The sequence below is a fragment of the Lygodium microphyllum genome, chromosome 15, assembly GCF_053477565.2.
Source record: "Lygodium microphyllum isolate KBCC chromosome 15, Lygodium_microphyllum_v1.1.10, whole genome shotgun sequence".
NCBI lineage: Eukaryota > Viridiplantae > Streptophyta > Polypodiopsida > Schizaeales > Lygodiaceae > Lygodium > Lygodium microphyllum.
Genome location: NC_141149.1, coordinates 43,129,788 through 43,151,721, shown reverse-complemented (window position 1 = coordinate 43,151,721; position 21,934 = coordinate 43,129,788). Strand labels below are relative to the sequence as shown.

Below are 21,934 nucleotides of genomic sequence, written 5' to 3'. Positions count from 1 at the left end.
GCTTGATCAAATAGATTGGTAGCTCTCTCCTTATACCCTTAATTAGTCAAGTATCTTTGGCTAAATACAGACTAAGTTTTCCTGCCTTTCCATGAGCCTGGACTCAAGTTGCTTCATTGCTATTAAATGTGATTTTCCATTTTCCACAGTGAATACTTGACAAATTAGGGACTAGCCAATCTATTCCTATGAGACAATCATAATTCCCTAGGGATAAAACCAAAAACTTTTCCTTTGGGTGTTGGTTTCTTAAGTGGAGTTCTACATTCTTGGTTGTTTGCATTGAATAGGCTTTCTTTCCATTGAATGTGTGCCCTTGTGCACCTGGGTGTGACAATAGTGCATCAAACCCTCCTCCTTGTCTTGGCACTCCTTCCAATCTGCCCTTCCCAATAGGTTGGATAATTGAGTATGCAAGAGGTTGAAGCTAATGCTTCCTACCCACAATCAGTTAACAGGTGATGCATATGAGTGCTCACCAAAAGGAGAGGTTCGCATAGAGAGGAGGTAGACCCTTTTCTTCAAAGAAAACAAGATAAATCGAGTAAAAATTTTCCAAGAGTACATACAGAGAGGGCATGATGCACTTAAAGAAAAAGGGTGCATAGAGCAGACACAAAGACCTAAAATAAGTGGCTTTATTTTAAAAATCTTCATTTTTAATACATGGGCCTTTCAAGACCATTTAATGCACCAATTGAGGGAAGATGGAGGTATACACATATGGCTTTAATTTCCTTCATTCACCAACAAACACAGATCCTCTTCCTCACACTCATGAATAAAGAAAAGAACAACTCTTAGAGAATAACTTGGACTCATAATACCACACATGCTCTATCAATCTAGGATCAACAATTCCCCTTCTCCTTCTTCCCCTATGTACTCTTACCCCACTAGGAGGAGAGAGAGTTGGGGGGGGGGGGTCACTCATGAATATATATATGTATCACTTGAATTCAAAATAAGAGGTTTTAAAAACTCATTTTTTACATACAGAAGGATGCCATATAAAGAGATTAATTACAAGTTGAATAAAAAAGGGTTGTGTTTTATTCATGAAAAATTCACAAATAAGGATATTTATTAATTGGCCTTGAACACACATTATATATGTATGTATGTATGTATGTATGTATGTATGTATGTAACCCCTCAAGGGGGAGAGTCACTCATGAGATTGTGGAGAGAGTCTCTCCTAGTCATACACTATACCCCCCTCTACCAATATAATTAATGCACAAACTATATGCTTTTATGAGCATACATATTGTGTAGCCATAATGTGCTTTGGTGAGAGCTCCTCTCTCTTGTAGTACGTACATGGTGGTAATAATGATGAGGCTAATCATGAGTAGCAACTGCAGGTATTAGAAGAAGATGATGATGAAGATGAGGTGTTGCTACCCATCTTGCTATGGTTGGCACCATGAAGATACTAGTGATGATAATAATGAAGAAGACGAAAAAGATGATGTAAACATGAAGAAGAAGAAGGTGTTAAAGAGGGAGAGAAGTTTCTAAAATCAGCATCAATGCTTTTATCCATTTATTTATTTATATTAATAAAAATACCAAAAAAAATAAAAAAAACTAAGTCTTTTCAAGACTTATTCTACATGAGGTGCCTCCATTCCTCTCAACTTCAAGTTGATCATTTATGATCTATGATGATTTTTTGCAAACTTGAGAGAGAAAAAAAATTTAAACTACCATCTGGAGAATCCTACCATTAATCTAAATCATAAACAAATGAAATAAAAATCTCTATGTGAAATCTAAATATGTGTTTAAGCATGAGACACAAATCTAACTAATTGAAAGAATTTCATACTTGACAAGAGTATCCCCTCCTATTCCTCAACAATGAACCATGCCAGCAATTTTGCAATTGAAGTGTCCAAGGTCTTGGCAATGGAACCAAAATGTTAGGCACCACATGCTCAATGTTAGGACTTTGGATATCCCCTTCTTGATACAAGAGATTCACATATGTTATATAAACCTCAAATCTCCATTCTTCTTCAGCATTGTGAACCACTTATTTGAATATGGAGCACAAGAGGGCTCCAAAATACCCATCCTAATATTTTCATTCAACAACTCAATCAACTTTGGTAAGTGAGCCTTAGGAACAAGAATAGGTCTCAAGCTTGAAGGCAGATGAGGCACAGTGAAAATAACCAATGGAGCAACAACACTAGGATCCACACATCCAATTTCATGCGGTTGAAAAGCAAAGGCCTTACCATGTTTTGATAGCATCTCCTAGAATCACTTTTTCTCATCTAGTGTAAGAAATCCCTTGCATCTAATCTTCAATTCCTTTAAAGTATCGAGTGTTAATGTATGCCCAATTCTTTGTGGATCTCGTAGGTTTGGATGTTGAGAGGTTTGATTCATACTTTCTTTGCTATTAGAAGGTAGAGGTTGAGCAACAAGTTTTACCTTTTTAGTAATAGTTTTGTATTTGGTCTTCACACACACTTTTGGCCCTTCACTTGCTTTGGAACACGTCTTGTTTGAAGCCTTCAATCACTTTGTACATGTCCATTGAACATACTTTCACAACTTCATTACCTTTCTCTAGGTTTGAATCAACTATGGTTGCAAGCTCTCCAATGGTATCAACAAAATAAACTTCTTCAAAAGCTCCCGAAATCTCTTCATCATCTTCAATCATACCACTTTCCTTCAAGTCTTTTGAACATTACCAACGTGTCACTGTTCCTTCCTTTGCAAGTATTGAAACTTTCTAAAACATATGGAACCTTCTGTTGTTAGCCCTATGAGCACTGTAGAAAAAGCTTTCTTGCCTTCCAAATTAGGCAAACACCTTTTTCTTTGTGTACCATCATAGTCCCGCTTTACAATGGTACATGTAGAAAACCCATGATATCTCGATGCTCTTTGAACTCCTTGCTAATCTTTGGTAAAGGATGCTCACGAAGGCTTTCTCAATTCCTCTCATGATCCACACCAAAAGAGGATGAAGCACATATTGCACCTTCATCATGTACTTGGAGGCCCTCTCCAACTATATGTAACAAAATTTAGTAGGATGCACACCTAAGTGAGTATCTAATTGAGCATGTGTAGCTTGACATGACACACTAGGAAATTCTCTCATTAGTAACCCAAGGGAGAGAGAGTAAGGTGAATGGGAGAGCTAATGGTTAGGAATGTTTGCATTGGTTGTGTGAGGGTTTTTGATATCATTTATAAAGGGAGCTCATGCTCAACCGCCAAGACCCACGGATCGCTTATTGTTTCAAGTGTTTCAAGAGAGCTCTAATGGCTATCTCTCACATAGCCGATGCGCCTTCGAACCTACACGTGTAGTGAGCTTATTATTTCAAGTGTTTCAAGAGAGCTCTAATGGCTATCTCTCACATAGCCGACACGCCTTCGAACCTACATGTGTAGTGAGCTTACCGCAATGCCGAAATGAGTTTCCTCCTCCCTCGCACGCACCGGTAACTCCACGATCCTAGATGCTAGCTCAAGCATCCTCAAGCCTCCTCCATCAAGCTCCATCCACCATAGCCGCATGCATGAGAAAAGAGAAGAGAAGAGAAGAGAAGAATAGAAGAGGAGATGGTGAAGAGCTTCACCCTCTTGATCCCTCACTCCCACACACTCACTCTCTCACACTCTCACACTCCCTCTCTCAAGAGCACACACATAAGCAAGGTGAAGGGCAGAAGTGAAGAAGAGAGGACTCTTGTTAGCCACACACCAAAGAATGAGCTTCCATTCACTTTTTGAACTTTATATACAAGCCCTAAAATCCCATGGGCACCCATCCCTTTTTACATGACCAGCCATTGTGGCAAGGTCCTTTTTCCTATTTCCCTCTTCTTGCCTCATGCATTAAGCCTACACCTGTCTTTTCTTTTACAAATGGCATAGGAGGGAGAAGCTATCTCAAACTACGGTAATAATATTTTTTCTGGGCAGAATCCGTGCGGCCAGTGATGTTGCACAGTGGATTAAGTCTATTCTTGGAGGATGTTTTGTGGAGGGAGTGTACTTTGCCTCCAGAGGCTTTTATGAAGTGCATTTGACATATGCCACATGCAAGTAGAGGCTTCTTGAGTTCTCTCCCCTATTTTACGGGAGGTAGATGGTGCATGCTATGCCCTGGTCCCCAAACAAGAGTTTTTAGAGTTTTTTGAGGTGTCTTCCATTTAAAGTTTCACTTTTTGCCTCAGCTTAGCTTTAGGGGCCGCCTCTGCACCTTTGCAATGTTTCTGTCATTTTCCTACTCTTTGCTTTATATTTCCGCCATCTCAAATTGAAGTTAACATTACCCCCCTCTGAGACCGGTGCTAGTCACATGGCACTTTGAGCTCTTTGTTGTGGAAGGGTGGGATTTGAGCAAGTGGCTGGTGGGGTGATGATAGGCCACATGTGGACTTCATTGATTGGGAAGCTTTGGTAATGATTTGGATGGAGAACCCAATTAGGTATGTCGAGTGGATGATGGGGGTCTTCGAAGTTGGTGGTTTGCAGCATCTTGTTGTACCTAAAAGGAGGAAGTGCTCTACCTCACTGTGCATGCTCTGTGCTCATACTGGTGGAATGGGGAGCTAGGTCTAACCACAGGAAAGCGTGGGTGATGTCTCACACTTGAGAACCTTGTTTGTATGAAGGGAGGTGCGGTGTGTGTAGCTTAGGGTGACAGGTCTAACCATAGGTGAGTGTTACCTCCCTAGGTGTGTCCTGCCCTTGAGGTGCCCTAAGCATGAACTGGGGAGTCAAAAAGTGCTAGGGGGTTAGGAACGGAGCCCGGCTGATCGAGGCCACTGGACGTGCCTAATTTGAGCACCCTTAGGTGTGCAATGACTGTGAGCTATGTGCCACGAATTGTGTTTGGATGTGTCATGTGCTCCTTTCATTGTTATTTGTTTGTTGTCTTTGTGTTTGGCCTTATTTTTTCTTTTCTTAAATTTTATTTTCTTTTCTTCTGTCTTTTTTTTTTCTTGTTGAGTTACATGATTCGGACAGTAGCTAATTGTTAGTTATCAGCATCAAAATGTGGTGGGGAAGGGATTTAATGGAGTGACTTAAAAATATCTAGCTTTGCATGTAACCCTTAAGGTTCAAGTGGATATGGAGAGAGGTGGTGGAGAGGAATAGGTGGTTACAGTGGGTGAATTAGCTGTCACTCATATACTTGAGAATAGGTAGGGAGAAGGAAGGTAGAAGGATGGCTTGCATAATTAGGCGCGTCATTGCGCAGCTATCCATGGCGTTAGGATCAAGAAAGAGTGGGGGGAGACCACGTTTTGCCAAGGTGGGATCCTGATTAAGTAAGATTTTTAATAGCCTAAGGTAGTTGCATATGGTAATGAAGGTGGGAATCGGGACAGGAGGAGAAGTCAACAATGAAGCGGGTCATGGTAGCATCTAGGCTGTCCGAGGTGAAAGTGAGGGCTTGTGCTAAGATAGTAGTACGTGGGTTATATATGATGGAGAAGTTGTAGTGACCATGGATGTTTGTATCAAAATGTACTCCTACCCTACGAGGATATGCCATGAAGGTGGGGTTCTTTCTCTCAGAGGGGATGGTATTACAAAAAGCCATCTAGGAGAACACATTGTCGTTGCAAATGCGTCTCCGCCATAGTGGCTGGCAATCGTATCCGGGCACAAATCGAGGCACTTCAAAAACCTTACTTTGCCAATACTCCACATCCTCGGTGCCCTAGAGGCTGGGATTCTTCTCTCTTTCTTCCAGCCATTGTTGGCCTAGCGGCTTCCAACAACGCCAAACACCTCTTCCACTACTTTAAGAGGAAGGACTCTGTGCATGTCGTTGGGGAGGAGGAACCTGAAGTTAAAATGTTTTTTCTCTTTTTCTTATCTCTCTTAGACTATGAGTTTTGCATGGAAGCTGGCCAACAGGTCACCTAGGCATGGTGGAAGAGGTGCAGATGGCTATGCCATAGGTTTGGCCCTCAATCTCTATTTGGCTTCTTCCACCATTTTCTTTCTCTTTTCCCTCAAGGTGGTTTTTCTTTGCATGGATGTGTTTGTTGATTACTGCTATTTTTTAGAGTGGGGCGAAGGGGATTGTGGGATCACTTCTTCTTCGAATATGCTCTTGTCAAATTGTAGTTGAGCTTCACCCCTTTGGCGATCTTCTTGCTGTACCTCCTCTACAAACCCTAGTGCATCAATCTCCTAGGGGGTTAGGCCGGACAACACTTGTGTTGTTCATCAAGGCTCAACCCAACTGCAATGGGTTGTGGTGGCATGTGTAGCAGTGCTTGTAGAGCTCTGCATGCTATGCTCATCTTCTTCTTTACCACCTCAAGGGACTCCCCTTCCTTCGTGTGAGTGGCATCCATTAGAGTATTCAGGAAATCTCATTGTTGAGTATTGAAGCCCACTTAGACTGCCTTTGCTCTACTTTCTACTAGGACTTTCTCTTTTTCCACGAGAGCTAGGCGATGCACCAAGGTCTTCACTCTTCGTTCATTTTGGCCTGTCTACTCTTCGATCTCTTTTTCATCTCGTCCATAGTTTCTCCTTGTCTTTGTACTAGGGCCATGAGTCTCTGCTCCTTGTCTTCCCATTCCCTGATCATTCTCTCCTTCTCTTTTCTTTCAAGGCTAAACTTTTTGGTTATGGTTTCCATCTCTCTGTGGTGTTGCTCCTCTTCTTGCTTCCTTTCTTCTTCCCTTGCGGAAAACTCTGCCATGTCTCGTTCGATCCGATCTATTTTTGCTACCAAATCCTCATGTTGCATGATTAAAAGTTTATATTTTCTATGCATATTCACTAGCTCTTGATTTTCATCTTTGATCTGTTTGCCGGCAGCTTTCCTCCTTGTCATCTTTGCCCTTTAGTTCTTGTTTTAGATCAAAGATCTCCTTTTTTTGCATAGCTATTTGTCTCATCTTTTCAAGTTGGAAGGTTGCCACCGACTCCTTTTTTGCTTCTAACTCGACCATCGCTATCTTTCTTTCCTCCTTTGCTTTCTCTAGCTGAGAGAGCAGTTTAGCAACATATTCATCATAGTTTGCTGGTGGTGTCATAATAGTAGGGATTTGAGTGGTTGAAGCTTCCACCTTTTGGAGTTTTGAATCCTATCTAGACTCAGCATCTGTGGCCGGTCTTTTATGCCCAGTGGTCGTAGTCTCCACAATCTTTCCTTGGCCCAGTTCCTTATTAATGAAGTACTGCATCCAAGCCACAAAATTATTTACATTGGCACCGGTCGAGATCCTTGGAGTGAGAGTGGTTGCTTTGTTGGCGGGCACCAAGAGGGGCGGGATGGGATGGATGGGAGCCTTTCCCTTGCCTGTGATGACCACATGTGGTATGAATTTGAGTACATGAGTGCTTGAGCCAAGTCCCTCATCCCTAGGCAGACTTAAAGCCCCTAGGTCATCGAGTCAGCTTTGCTGTTCTATTGACCGGCGAGTTGCTTCGGCCATGTCTTCCTCCTCCTTTGTCCTCAACTTTGCCTCCTTTTCTGTAACTCTTCTCTCTCTCTCTTCCTCTGTTATCCTTGATTCTTCTCCTAGCTTTTCAGCTTATTCCTTCTCCTTCTTCTTCCTCTCTTTAGCCTCTCTTTAGCCTCTCTTAGGGATTCCCTTTTGGCTCCCTCTAGATCTTCTTTTTCCTTCTTTCTGCCCTCATCCCATTTCTTCTTTTGAGTTGTCTTTTTAGTGGGCTTCTTTGCTTTTTTCCTTCTGGATTGAGCCTCTTGATCCTCCTTCTCTGTCTCAATTTCTGTCCTGTTGCTTGATGGCTCTTTCTCCTGGTGGATCGGCGACCTATCTGGAGTCTCATCCTCTCCTTCTTCTCCTTGCTGAGCTTCTTTTACAGCCTCCTGGATGATGGTTGTCAACACACTTCCATATCTGATGAAAGAGGCTTTTGAGGAAGTTTTCTTTCTCTTGGTACCTTTAGAGGCTGGGGACTCTTCGTGTGTCATCTACTGCCCAGGGTTAGTGCTTTGGCTGCTTAGTCTATAGTCTTAGGCATGTAGAAGTTCTAGTCTACCTCATCCAAGGTGTAGGCTACCACATTCTCCAACACAGGCACACTGATTTGGTGCATGAGGGAGTTATAACATTGGTTGGAAAGAGTGAGTGCACCAATTTTTCTTGCATATGTGAGCTTCAGCATCAGGGATATCCTATATGTTGATGCCATTGTTTATCAAAACATCCTCCCTCTTCATATTTAGTATAGCATACACATCTCTCTTATGTTTCTTCTCCACCTTAGGTTCCAATCCCAATGCCTTCTCCACCGAGGCCTGGTTCAATGGCACCTGCACCTGTTTAGCATTCTCCCCTCTTCCCATAGTCACTGTTCTGCATTCTTGATCGGGGTTGTATATTCTCAGAAATTCCACACACTTTGTGTGGTCAGGCTCCTATGCAAACTTCTCCAGGTACTTCAAGAGGTTACACTGTTCCACCACTCTCCTTGCAGCCTCCTCCTTAGCTACCACCTCTTGGAGGTTGCGGATACTGTAGAATTTCAACTAATTATGAGAACATTTTTTTGAGTTGATGCCATACTATGTCCTCTCCTCCTTCGTGAAAGGGAGTCAGTGTGAGCATGATCTTGCTACGAGATCTTTTGTTCCTGTCATGACCCATGATTCCCATTAGTGCTTTCAAAACAATTATTTGTTGAAAAAAAGACTTCATGTTTGTTGAATGAAAACATTTAAGCTCCAAAATAAACTTTCCTTTCAGAAATTTCACCCTTTATTTCAAAAATTTTGTGACATTTTTTCTCAATCACAAGTTAACATGCTTCTTTCCTTTCTATGTTTAAGTGTAGATTGAGGCTTTCACAACGGTGTGTTTTTTCTTATGTGTTTATTTGTTTGCTTGATTTTGATTGGTGTTGATTTGACTCACCTTACCCCCTCCCCTTCCGGATTTGAGAAGAATCCTTCCTAGGATTGAGGGTTAGTGGGCCAATGGCATTCCACATATGGATCGAGTATTTACCTTTACATGAGCCAAGCATAGAAGTTTGGATTGTACTCCAACAAAGCTTCGCAGTCCAGATCGAAGGGTCGGCTGCCTACGTGTGTGATGTAAGTAAGGAAATCTATTAGGAAGTCACCGAAATCGACACGGCTAGCAATATGTAACTCTTCCTCAGTCACGAGGCAATCAAGGTAAGGGTGCCCTTTGATGTGCTCTTCCATGGGTTGGCCACAAATAGCTGTTAACACCCTATAGGAGGTTGGAGTGACATAAGTTGGGTCATACTCCGATGTCTTGATTGCGCATCACTACTCATCGTTGGTCATTATTTGGCATCCTGTGAGTTTCCATTGCAATCGAAGAGCGTACCAGTTCCATAAGAACGGGGATTCGGTTTCAGCAAGCTATTTCAACTCCTTGATTTCTTGGTCAGTGATAGCAGAAGTAGCTTGCTTATTGTATGACATAAAGAGATGTTGGTTGTTGATGGCTTGCTCTTTAGATATCGCACTACTGAGAAACTCTACAGTTGAGTGGGATACTTTGATGAATGCAAATTTGAATAAGGCATCATACGGACTTCGGTTGCTAAGGGCTCTTGCAATAGGTCCACGTCCAAGCAATCATAGCTCAGAGCCAGTGATATGAATGTGGCATCTAAGCATCTAAGGCAAGGAATCACATCATCCCCTATGTCTTCGATTAGATCTGTGGCTAGTGTCAAGAACGATTTCTGCTCATAGGAGGGTCTAAGGCCTGCAAGTGGTTGGGGTTGACAAAACTAGAGAGTTTGGCAACAACAGATGGTTATGATTTTGATTTTTCTTTAGATTGCGGTTGGGTCCGTTGCACAACGAACTGGGAATGGACTGATAATGGGGCACTGCTACTTGTGGATGCGGCTTCTTGAGTCTTGGTATAGTTAGGTGGTACTGGTTTTGGAGTATCAGGCTGAAATTTGGGTTGATAGACTTGGTCGGGTCTTCATGGGCATAATTAGTTGTGAGTCTATGGGCTTAGTGTCTTGAGGCTTATGCGGCTTTAGGCCTTGACACATTGTATGGTTGGGTATGGTTAAGCGTGAGGGCGGCATTTGATTAGTGCCTTTGGCTATTTTAGCCTTAGGGATCCATATCCATGCATTACCCTCATAATAGCCTTGTGCTTACAATAGGGTCTTAGGAACCCATCACGGCTTGATCGTACGTCGCTGTCTATATCCATGCATTACCCTCATAATAGCCTTGCACTTACAATAGGGTCTTAGGAACCCATCACGGCTTGACCATACATTGCTGTCCATATCCATGCATTACCCTCATAATAGCCTTGTGCTTACAATAGGGTCTTAGGAACCCATCACGACTTGATCGTACGTTGCTGTCTATAGCTTTGTCTTGGCCCCCTAGGTTTTAAGGTTGTGTTCTTAGCCTTGTGAAAGTATGGCCGATTGCTCCTCGGTGGCAAGCTCTGATGTTTAGGTACCCATATGAGCTAGGGTTCATGGGCATCTGCTTTGGCCTTAGTAGGTTGCTGGCATAGAGGCTTAGCAGGTTGTAAGAAGTCACAACCTCCCTCCTTAGACTTAGTTGCAGGTATTTCTATCGATGACTTTACGAATCTCGTAGGAGTTGCACATCCCTTACTGAAAGCTACTACTATGCTGCGGACATTGCCAATGTCTAGGTGGATATGCTACAACTCATAATTGACATTGCAATGAGCTTGCTTTTTAAAGGTTCTAGCTAGCAATGACTCCGTGCATGCATCTTTAGTGTTTGGAAACACATAAAAGATCATTGGTATGCTCTCAGACTCGATAGAAACTGCGGTCCTGCACTTCCCTAGGAGTGCATATGATCGGTACCCCATATGGGCGTAGTTTGGCGGTAGTGGGCTATAATTGTGGTTTGCCAATGTGGGTCCAATGATCATGGATTAAGACATTGAAGTCTGCTCCCTCATCAATCAAGGCGTTGAAAGTGCATGTCTGCTTGGCAGTGATCATGATGTAGAGGTAAGCAGTTCTACAGCTTCCTCATTTTCATCATCATTCTTCATGATTATGGCTACTCATACCTTGACAGGGGGTTCTAATGTTGGTGGTTCATGCAGAGGATGCGTGGGAGGGTAGTACTTCTTGATGCTATTGCCATTGAAGAAGCCTATGCCCTCGCCTTCTAGAGTCTCGAGTTCGACATTATTAGTTCGGCTGATGGCACAAACCTTGAAAGGCCCTAGACCTTTAAACTTCATTTTCTATTTATGCCCCTTAACGGAGTACAAAAGCACTAAGTCTCCCTATTGATGTTGTGATGCTTGGCATGCTTGTCAAACCATCTTATGCGTCGTGCTTTCTTGCATATGAGCACATGGATAGCTAGAAGTCGAGTTTCCGAGAGGCGTTCGAGTTTAACTAGACGTTCTGTCCATGCCTCTTTCCCTTCCTATCGTTCGTGAAGTGTGATTCTCAGGCTAGAACACAGAACTCTACAGGTAGAATTGCTTCAATTCCATAGGTCAACCTAAAAGGCGTTTGGCCTATAGCCATTTTATAGGCTGTGCGGTAAGCCCACAAGGCTGCCATCAACTTGTTATCCTAGTCACTGAGCGAAGCAGAGACTACCTTGGTTGGACGTTTACTAGAATTTTATTTGTGGATTTTTCTTGGCTGTTTTCTTGAGGGTAGTATGGCAAGGATTTCCGATGGATAATTAGAAAGGTGGATAGAAGATGCACAATTACTTTATTAATGAAGTGTGTGCCTTGGTCACTAACCAGTTCGATGGGGCAGCCAAATCGTGAGATTACCTACTCCCATAGGAACTTGGTAGCCGTTCTAGCATCATTCTTTCTCGTAGCTTTTGATTCTACCCATTTTGTTAGATAGTCAATGGCTATAATGATGTACTTGGCTTGCAAGTATTGTGCATAAGACTAATGGGTCGTATGAAGTCAATTCCCCATTTTTCAAAGGATTGTCATGCAATTATTGGGGTTAGTTCCATCTGATCCTTGCGAATTGGGACCTTTGTCCGCTAACACTCATCAGAGTGCTTAATGAATCATGTCACATTGTGAAAACGTGTGGGCCACCACAGTTGAGACTAAAGTACCTTACAGACTGTCATATCTCCGCTAAAGTGTCCTCTAGCGATTCCACTGTGCACCTCTGAGAGTGCATCGTGCATCTCATGCTTATGCATCTATGCATCAATCCATCTTGCCCTAGCCTATATAGCTAGCGTATTATCAACAACTGATAGAGTTGGATCTTGAGGATAAGTTGTCTAAGTCGGGCTCTCTCTATTGGTTGTTTAGGTAGTCTATGCTCAAGAATGTGGACTATGTTGCCTACCCAATATGGCATCAAGTCGGCTCAAAATAAATCTCTCTCCTGGATAGGCTAAACAAGTGTGCATTTGGCAACTCATTAGTGATGCCTTGTTTAGAGGCCTCTCCCATGGGGATGAGTACCATTGAGAAGTTGAATTCTAAAAGTAGAAGGAGCCATCAAGCTATGTGTCCTATAGCACAAGGTTTGTTTAGTAAACATAGCAAGGCTTGATGGTCCACAAAGAAAGTGAAAGGCATGTCTAATAAATAATACCGAAATTTCTTCACGGCAAATACCATGGCCAGGCCTTCTCTTTCTATCGTCGAGTAGTTTGTCTCGGTCTCAGGGTTTGTCTGCTAGCAAAGCTCACAAGATAGTCAAGATTGTATTCACTAGGTTGGCACAACACTACCCCCACAACAAATTTCGAAGCATCAATATGCACATGGAAGGTAATGGTCCAATCTAGGGCTCATAGAATCGGTGCTGTGGTTAGGGAATTTTTCAATTCCTCATATGCGTGTTGGAATTCTTCAGTCCATTCGAATATAATCAACAATTTGTACAAAGGTATAGCAATCAATGCATAATTCAGCACAAACCACCGATAATACCCTGTATTTCCTAAGAAGCATTGAACTCCCTTATAGTTGGTTGGGGGTGGAAGATCAATAATGATCCTAACTTTCAAAAAGTCTGTGGCAATGCCGTTTTTCGACACTACGTGCCCTAGGATGCATCTGTGCTTTACTCAGAACTGGCACTTTAAGGGATTCAGAGAGAGACGATATAGGCGACACCATTCAAAGACTACTCGAAGTTTGTCTAGGTGTTTTCTCTAGGTTGAGTGAACACACAAGTCATCTACAAAGACTTCTAACTCTTTCCTCAGCATGTCTTTAAATATAGTGCACATAAGGCATTGAAAGGTGGCTGAACTCAAAGGGCATGACTATGTAAGCAAAGACACCCCACTCAGTGGAAAATGCAGTCTTATGCCTATCATCAGGATGCACCTGCACTTGATTGTATCTAGAGAAGTCGTCTAGAAAATTGTAGGCGTCTTTGCCCACCACTCTCTCAAGCACGTGCTTGGTGTACGGCAATGGGTAGTTGTCCCTCTTAGTGGCAGTGTTTACATTCTTGTAATCAACACACACTCTAATCTTTTTGTTTTTCTTCATTACAATGACTATGGGTGACACCCAATCTGTGTGCTCAATTTCGTAGATGAATCCCACTCTTATCAGCTTGTCAATCTCTTCCTTGACTGCATGAGTGTGTTTTGGACTCATAGGGTACGGTTGCTTCTTGACCGGCATTGCGCCTGGCGTCATGTGTATGGGTATATTATGAGTCACCACACTCAGATCTACCCCCTTAAGATCTTCTAAGGACCAAGCAAATACATCTATACGCTCTCGCAAGAGAGCAAAAAAACTTGTCTCCTCTTCCTCTGTTAGGACATCGGCAATAAAGATAGGTCGGGGTGTCTCCCCTTCCTGGGCTAGGTTCACCTCCTTGACTTTGGCAGGTCCCTCGATGGGTTCACTTGCTTGCCCTTGATGTTTGGCACCTAGCAGGATCACTACCCTATCACCCTTCTTGAACTTTGTAAATATCTTAGGGAGTTCCTATGGTTTTTTTTGTTCATCTACTCGTGCATCCTTAGGTTGTTTTGCCCTTTCTTCCTTTAACCATCTACACCACCTCAGGTGGATGGGTAGGTTCCCCTTGGTACGTCTAGTCTTGGAAGGCCTAGGTATTTCTGGGTCACTCTCTGAACTCACTTTTGACTCAGAATCGAACTACCGGTCTTTGTTAGAAGAGGTAGTCTCTCTTGATAGTCGCAACTCCTCAAAGGGTGACTTTGTTCTAAGCACAATTGTGGTACCTAGTTGGGTTAGGCCTACTTGCTCAAAGTCTATGGATCCTATATGTTCCAACCAAGCACGGTCACGATCCACATGTATGACCCCTTGCTCTATCTTGAAGGTGTTCTTTCTCTATGGCTTGGAGTCTACTTGTATATGTTCTATCTCTCGTCCTTCAATGTCGTATTCTATGGTATCTATCTCACCCTCACTCTTGTCATTGAAGGAGCGGCAGTCTTCATATTCATCATCGAAAGCATCTTCATCTAACTGCTCGTCGTCTCCTAGGTCTTGGTATGTCTCGTATCTTTGATTGGGGACTAGGGCCCAATTGTACATGAGGTTTAGGTCATGCACCCTAGTCCATTGCCACCTTGGTTCATCTAAGAGATCTTGGAGTGGCTTAAAATTTGCTACTAGATTGCCAACTAGCTTGTCGGTCAAATACTCTAAATTCTCTTGGAGTTCCCTCTTGTTGTTTGGCACTCGGAAAGTGATAGGGTTGGATCTTTTGTGAAGATTTCCTGCCATCATGCAGACCGGTATCGAGGGTGTATCCTTAGGCTTACCGATCATTTTAATGGCATGCTCATACTCCTCATTGTTCCAGAATGGCAGGTTGATGGTAGCAAGGACATGCATCCAATCTCACTCATCTTTAGGACATGGGATATACTTAGTCAGGGGCTTGTAGGATTTCTTGATCTGAGCATCACCCTTAAGCATCACGAAAATGGTGTCGAGGTCAACTGGTGTAGTCTTCTAGGAGTCCATATCTACCCTTATGGCTTCTATTCTATTGCCTAGGAAGATGAGACCATTTCCCCAATCTTTGATTACTCTGGCATTGTGCATCCAGGGTTGGCCCAATAGGATATCATAGTCCACTCCCTTCATGACTATAAAGTCAACTAAGAATTAGACTCCTGCAATTTTCACTGGCCGATTTTTTAGCACCTCGAATGGTTTCACTTTCATTCCGTTAGCTAATGTGACATTGAACCTAGCAGTCTCAACAGGTGGGTTGCCCCCAAGTTTGGAGAGCATTGTGTGGCTCAATACACTAACTCCCGCCCTTGTGTCTACAATCCCTTTCCTTATTGTGTTGCCTAGGGCAGCTAAGACTGGTAAGACCGCATACATCTCAGTGCCTTCCCAAAAAGTATTAACGTGCAAGGACTTAAGCACAGAGTGCAATGTCAAACTTGATATCTACATCTCTGCATCATGTTCTTGTAGGTCTTCAATAACTTGCTCTCGTGATCCTTCAACCCACTGCTTCAAGTCTTGCCATAGGGTCAGAGCAGATCTCCCACACTTAGAGTCACAAGGATGACTGATTTGTTGGTCCGTAGTTAAGGCTTTGCCTAAGTAGTATTGCTTGTGGCGCAATCACATCTCTCGATTTCGGTCAAGGGGGTGAGACTGGCGTGCTCATGCTGGAGAGATCCTCAATCTCGTCCTCTAAGATGGGCTCAACATCTTTCGTGTGTTCTTGGGCCTCCTTTACCCACTCCTTCATCTTCTTGATGGCCTCTAGTTGGCGCTTTGGATTGGGGTACTCCTCGACCTTAGCGTTTCCCTTTTCAGTCGTCTTTGGGGTTGATGTCTTTGCCTCAGCGTCAATGACTTTCTTTCCAGCAGGTAGTGTTGTGGCACTCTCAGTTTTGAGCGTGACTTTAGCTTTGGGTCTCTTCTTCCCTTTACCTACGGCTCTTCTTTCCTATTGAGGCTGTGTAAAGATTGCTAGGACCTGGAAGTGATATGCTGGCTTGCTTCATTTTTGCATGGATCATGATATTCAATGGGATAGGTGAAGCCTATCCATCGAGATTCTTAACACACCAAATAGCCCCAATGGGACAGATGTGTTAAACAATGTGGATCTAGAGCATGACACAAGCTATGGTGGATGAAAGATGAAGACCAAACTCATAATGACTTGGACGAGTAGAGACAAACTGTTACACAAGTGAATTAGGTTCCAAGATGAGCTTGGACTCATAAACACAATCTTGTGTAAGATCGATAATGACAAGACACTTAACTGAAAGTACAAAGCATCATGACATTGTATTCATTCCATATAAAAGTGATAGTCAAGTACAATGCTTTATAGAATTTGGGTTGTTCCACTCTCCTCACTGTGCATATGGGATTCAGGACAGCCCTTCTTGGAGCATACATCATTTGTCTATTTCTCAACACCCCCCTCAAATGATGAGTCTCTACCCCTTGCTGGCTTTTGCCCCCCCTACATGTGTATATGGACCAGGAGACTAGCTCTTTGGCAGCCTAGTCAAGTTAAGGCTTGAAACTTTACATCTTGGTAGGGTTTTTACATCCACTATGGGAAACAAATTCCTTAGAATAATCTATCAGAGTTGTTGATGGTAGAAGAAGTAACTTTTTCTTCTTCTTCATTCATTAATTGACCTTCGTGGTGGTCATTCTGCATATGTTGTGCTCTTTTCTTGTGAAAACAGTCACTAGCAATATGGCTAGTCTTACCAAAATCATGACATTGCATCCGACTTCTGTTATCGATGTTGAATACACGACCTCTTCCTTTGGGTCCAGTAGCTCCTTTGGTGTATAGGAGATTTTCCCTTGTTACATCTTTGCTTTTAAATTTTCTTTCTCCATCAAGTAGTGAGTGCTCAATATCCTTGAGTGAGAGATTGTGAAGATTACTTAGAGTGGACACAAGGTGTTGAGATATCGAGCTCCACTCATGATATGCCAGGGTGACCATTGTGCATTTATGTCACTGACTTGTTAGCTGCAGATGCAGTTAGTACACTGCCCATGAATAATAGCTAGATGATAGCTATCCTTATTTCTCTTTCACAGATTGTCACTGAAAAGCTTGACAAGAACAACTTCCAAGCATGGAAGTTTAGAATGACGAATTTCCTTATGGGAAAAGGATATTGGGAATTCGTTGCAGGAAATGAAGAATAACCAGTTCTTCCTGATGTCCCAATCAACAGCAAATGCAGGCATTTAAAGGATGTCATGAGAGAGCCAAAAAAGTTATGTACTGGCTGTCTATCAGTATTTCAGACTCTATGATTGTGCATATTCAAGATGCAAGTACGCCAAAGGAGGCATGGGATACTTTGTCAAAAATGTATAGCACAAATACGCAAGCCACGAAAATGCAGCTCAAGCAAGAGTTGCACAATGTGCAAAGAGAAAGTATGAGCATCAATGACTACCACATGAAGGTGAAGAAGATTGCATATGCACTTGCTTCCATTGGGTCGCCAGTGGAAGATGATGATTTAGTTTCTGTGACCTTGAATGGTCTAGGAAAGGATTATGCACAGTTCCAAACATCGATTTCTGTCCGTGAAAGATTTCCTGATTTTGAGGAGTTGATTGCTCTTCTAATCTCTGAGGAGCAGAGAAATGGTGGTGCATCTTCTTCAGGAGGAACTTCAAAAGAAGCTGTCTTCTACTCAAATGCTGGAAGAGGTAGAGGCAGAGGTAGAGGAGGACGATCGAGAGGAGTTGATTGCTCTTCTAATCTATGAGGAGCAGAGAAATGGTGGTGCATCTTCTTCAGGAGGAACTTCAAAAGAAGCTGTCTTCTACTCAAATCCTGGAAGAGGTAGAGGCAGAGGTAGATGAGGCCGATCTGGAGGCCGTGGTAGAAATCAGAATATGCAGCAAACTCAAGAAAACCAGTCCTATGGAGGAGGACGTGGTAACTCTAGAGGCAGGGGGAGCCAAAGAGGTCATGGTGGATGGCAAAGAGGCCAAAATGCAAACAACAATGTTGAATGCTACTACTGTGGTAAAATGGGTCACATGGCTAAAGACTGCTATAAAAAGCAGAATGACATCATGAATGGAAAATTGCAACAAGGGAATTATGCATCTTCTAGTAGACAGGGTGATGACAGAAATGAGCATTTGTTTATGGTGCAGCACATGACCAATTCTGTGACAAGTGCATAAGAAAGCAACAATGTGTGGTATGTTGACTCAGGTGCATCAAACCACATGACAGGTTATGTAGAATGGATGCAGGATGCAAGGAAAATGGAAAAACCAGGATTTGTGGAGACTGGTGATGATACTACACATCCTATTGTGCAGATTTAAAAAATTCCTTTGTTTATGCAGGATGGGAAAAAGAAATATCTGTCGGATGTATTTCATGTCCCGAATATCACCAAGAACCTGGTTTCTGTTGGTCAAATGGTTGAGCAGGGCTTGCAAGTCATATTTAATTCTCATGGATGCTTTGTTGAGGATATGAAAAATAAAGGTCGCTTGATAGCAAAAGGAAAGAAGAAGGGAAGAATGTTTACGTTGGATGCAGACATGCCTGAATTGAGTGCAGTAATGTTTGCACATGGGACCGATGTAGTTGTAGATATTGATATCTGGCATAAACGCATTGGTCATGTTAATGTACAACAAATTAAATCAATACAAGCCCAAAATATTGTTGCAGGATTGTCTAAATTCAAGGTTGCAGAAATGCATAAGGTATGTGAAGCCTGTCAATTTGGAAAACATGCAAGGAAACCATTTCCTAGACATGTTCAAGAGAGTAAGAAGCTATTGGAATTAATCCACTCTGATGTGTGGACTACTAAAGCTGCATCTATTGGAGGCTGTCATTATTTTGTCACTTTTATTGATGACTACAGCAGAAAAGTTTGGGTGTATTTTATGAAAAAGAACAGTGAAGTTTTAGGGCATTTCAAAACTCTTAAAGCTACGGTTGAAAAAGAAACAGGCCTGCAAATAAAATGCCTAAGGTCAGATGGAGGGGGAGAGTACCTCTCAAATGAGTTTGCAAGGTTCTTGCAGGAGCATGGCATAAAGTAGCAATATTCATGTAGTCATACCCCACAGCAAAATGGAATTGCAAAAAGAAAAAACAGGCATATTGGAGAGGTATCTTGTGCCATGCTCAATGAAAAAGACATGCCAGATTTTTACTGCGCTGAGGCAATTGCTACAGCAGTCTACATAATGAACATGACTCCAACTGTAGCAATACATGGCATGACTCTAGAGGAGAGGTATACTGGTAGGAAACTAGATATTTCTCATTTGAAAATTTTTGGTTGCATTGCCTATGTTCATGTGCCAGATGAGTTGAGATCCAAGTTGGATCCAAAAGCTGAGAAGTGCATCTTTATTGGTTACTCTCTGCAGAAGCAGAAAGGGTATAGATGCTAGAACCCTTCTACTTGTAAGTTTACAGTGAGCAGAGATGTTGTTTTTGATGAGATGAGTAGCTGGTATAAACCAGTAAATGTGATTGATAATGTAGATGCACAAAATGGTAACGCTGCACAGAATTCACAGCAGGAGTCACAAGATATTAGTGGACCTGGAGTGTCCTCTAGTAGTGGTTCACATTCTTTGCCATGGACAGGCAGATTGAGATCAGGAGAATCTTCTCAAAGCAATGCAAATAGTGGTATGCAGGTTTCACAAAAAGGAAAAGAGAAGGTAGATCATCCCATGTTTGATGTGAATGCAGGTCACTCTTATGTGGATGGTGAATCTAGTGGCTCAGAACAGAGCATTGATGATGAGTTGGGTATTCCTTCTATTGTTACACCTGGAGTAAGGAAGACCAGGGATATTTTGAGAGCACCTGGGAGTGAACCTACTTTGCGCAGGTCTACCAGAGCTAGGTATCCTGTGGATAGGCTGAAATATGATGGATTTACAGCCATTCACTATGCCTATATGGTCAAAGTGATACAGGAACCAAAACCCACCTCTTTTGAGCAAGCCATGGGAAAAGAAAAATGGGAGAAAGCCATGGATGAAGAAATGGATGCCTTGGAAGCAAATGCTACATGGGAATTGGTACCTTTGCCTAAAGATAAGAATGCAGTTAGTTGTAAGTGGGTTTATAAGGTGAAACACAATGCAGATGGTTCTGTGAATATATACAAGGCAAGATTAGTAGTCAAGGGGTATGCACAAACATATGGCATTGATTATGAAGAAACATTCAGTCCGGTTGCAAGGATGGCAACCGTAAGAGCAGCCATTGCTATGGCTGCATCAAAGGGATGGTCTTTACATCAGATGGATGTAAAGAATGCCTTCTTACATGGTGATTTGCAAGAAGAGGTCTATATGGAGCAGCCACTAGGTTATGTGCATGTTGTTCATCCTGAGATTGTTTGCAGGTTGAAGAAAGCCTTATATGGCTTGAAGCAAGCACCTAGAGCATGGTCTGACAAGATAGGACAGTATCTTGTCACTATTGGCTTTCAGATTTCCAAGGCAAATTTCTCACTTTATGTGAGAAAAATAGAGAAAGGTATTATGCTACTTGTCATTTATGTTGATGATTTGATTATGACAGGTGACAGTGATGAAGATATCCTTCATGTGAAAATGCTATTGAAGCAGAAGTTTGAGATGAAGGATTTGGGAGAGCTGCGTTATTTCTTGGGCATTGAGGTGATTAGATCACTAAGTGGGATACGGCTCTTGCAGAGGTAGTATGGATTGGACATGCTATCCAAATATGGGATGACAGGCTGTAAGTCTATTTCAGTTCCTTTGGAGCAGAATGTGAAGCTGAGCGCAGATGCAGGTGAGCTTCTGGAAGACCCTACTATGTACATACATATAGTAGGAAGTTTGATTTATATGACTATTACCAGGCCAAATTTGAGCTATGCTGTTGGATTGGTAAGTCAGTTTATGCAAGCTCCAAGGAAACCGCATTTGGATGCGACTAGACACATACTCAGTTATGTGAAGTCCACATTGCAGTATGGACTATTTTATGAGACTAGGGTTCAGATATAGTTGCATGGATACACTGATGCTGATTGGTCTGGTAGTATTTTTGATAGACGATCTACTAGTGGATATGTGTTCTCTTTTGAGAGTGATGCAGTCACTTGGAACAGCAAGAAACAACCTATAGTTGCCTTATCGAGCACAGAGGCTGAGTAGTACAGGGGTGCAGCAATGGCTGCATGTGAGGTAGCTTGGTTGCATAAGCTACTTTATGATATGCATTAGCCTACAGATGGGCCAATTGTCATTTATTGTGACAACATGAGTAGTATACACTTGGCAAATAACCCAGCCTATCGTGCTAGAACAAAGCACATTGAGGTGCATTATCACTATGTGAGGGAGAGGGTTTTACTAGGTCTTATTAATCTAGTTTATGTCAGCACAGAGGATCAGCTAGCTGACATATTTATGAAGGCATTGGGTGCAGAGAAGTTGCGCAAGTTCAGAGACATGCTACCGACTTGTTAGCTGCAGATGCGGTTGGTACACTGCCCATGAATAATAGCTAGATGACAGCTATCCTTATCTACTCTAGTTCGTGGCTTAGTTAGTATGCCACCTTAGTTAGTTGAGTTTGGTTTGAGACCCATATATAGGGTTCTTCTATTTCTTTGTACTAGAGTTCTTTTTGGCTTACACAACTAAGAAGAGGAAAACTGTTTTTAGCCTCCACCTTTGTGTGTATTCCCCCATTGTGTAAGTGAGAAAGCTACAAGTGAGACTCCTTCCTTCTCTCCCACAATCTTGACACAAGGTTCTCATATGGATCCTTGTTTACACTTGCAAGCAGTACGGCTATTGCTTCATCTTCATCAATATTCTTCTTAAGGGTTGCAAGCTGGGTTTTTAGGCTCTTGAACTTGTTAATGTGTGTGGTCATAGAAGCACTGTCTTTGATATCTAGTTTATAAAACTGCATGAGTAATTTTACCTTTGAGTTCTTTGCTTGG

At 42.3% G+C, this 21,934-nt stretch overlaps 1 pseudogene; it reads right to left on the bottom strand.

Moving 5' to 3' along the window:
* Positions 1-1,995: 1,995 nt before the first annotated feature.
* Positions 1,996-2,683, bottom strand: LOC148024462 (uncharacterized; annotated as a pseudogene).
* Between the last annotated feature and the right edge of the window lie 19,251 nt (positions 2,684-21,934).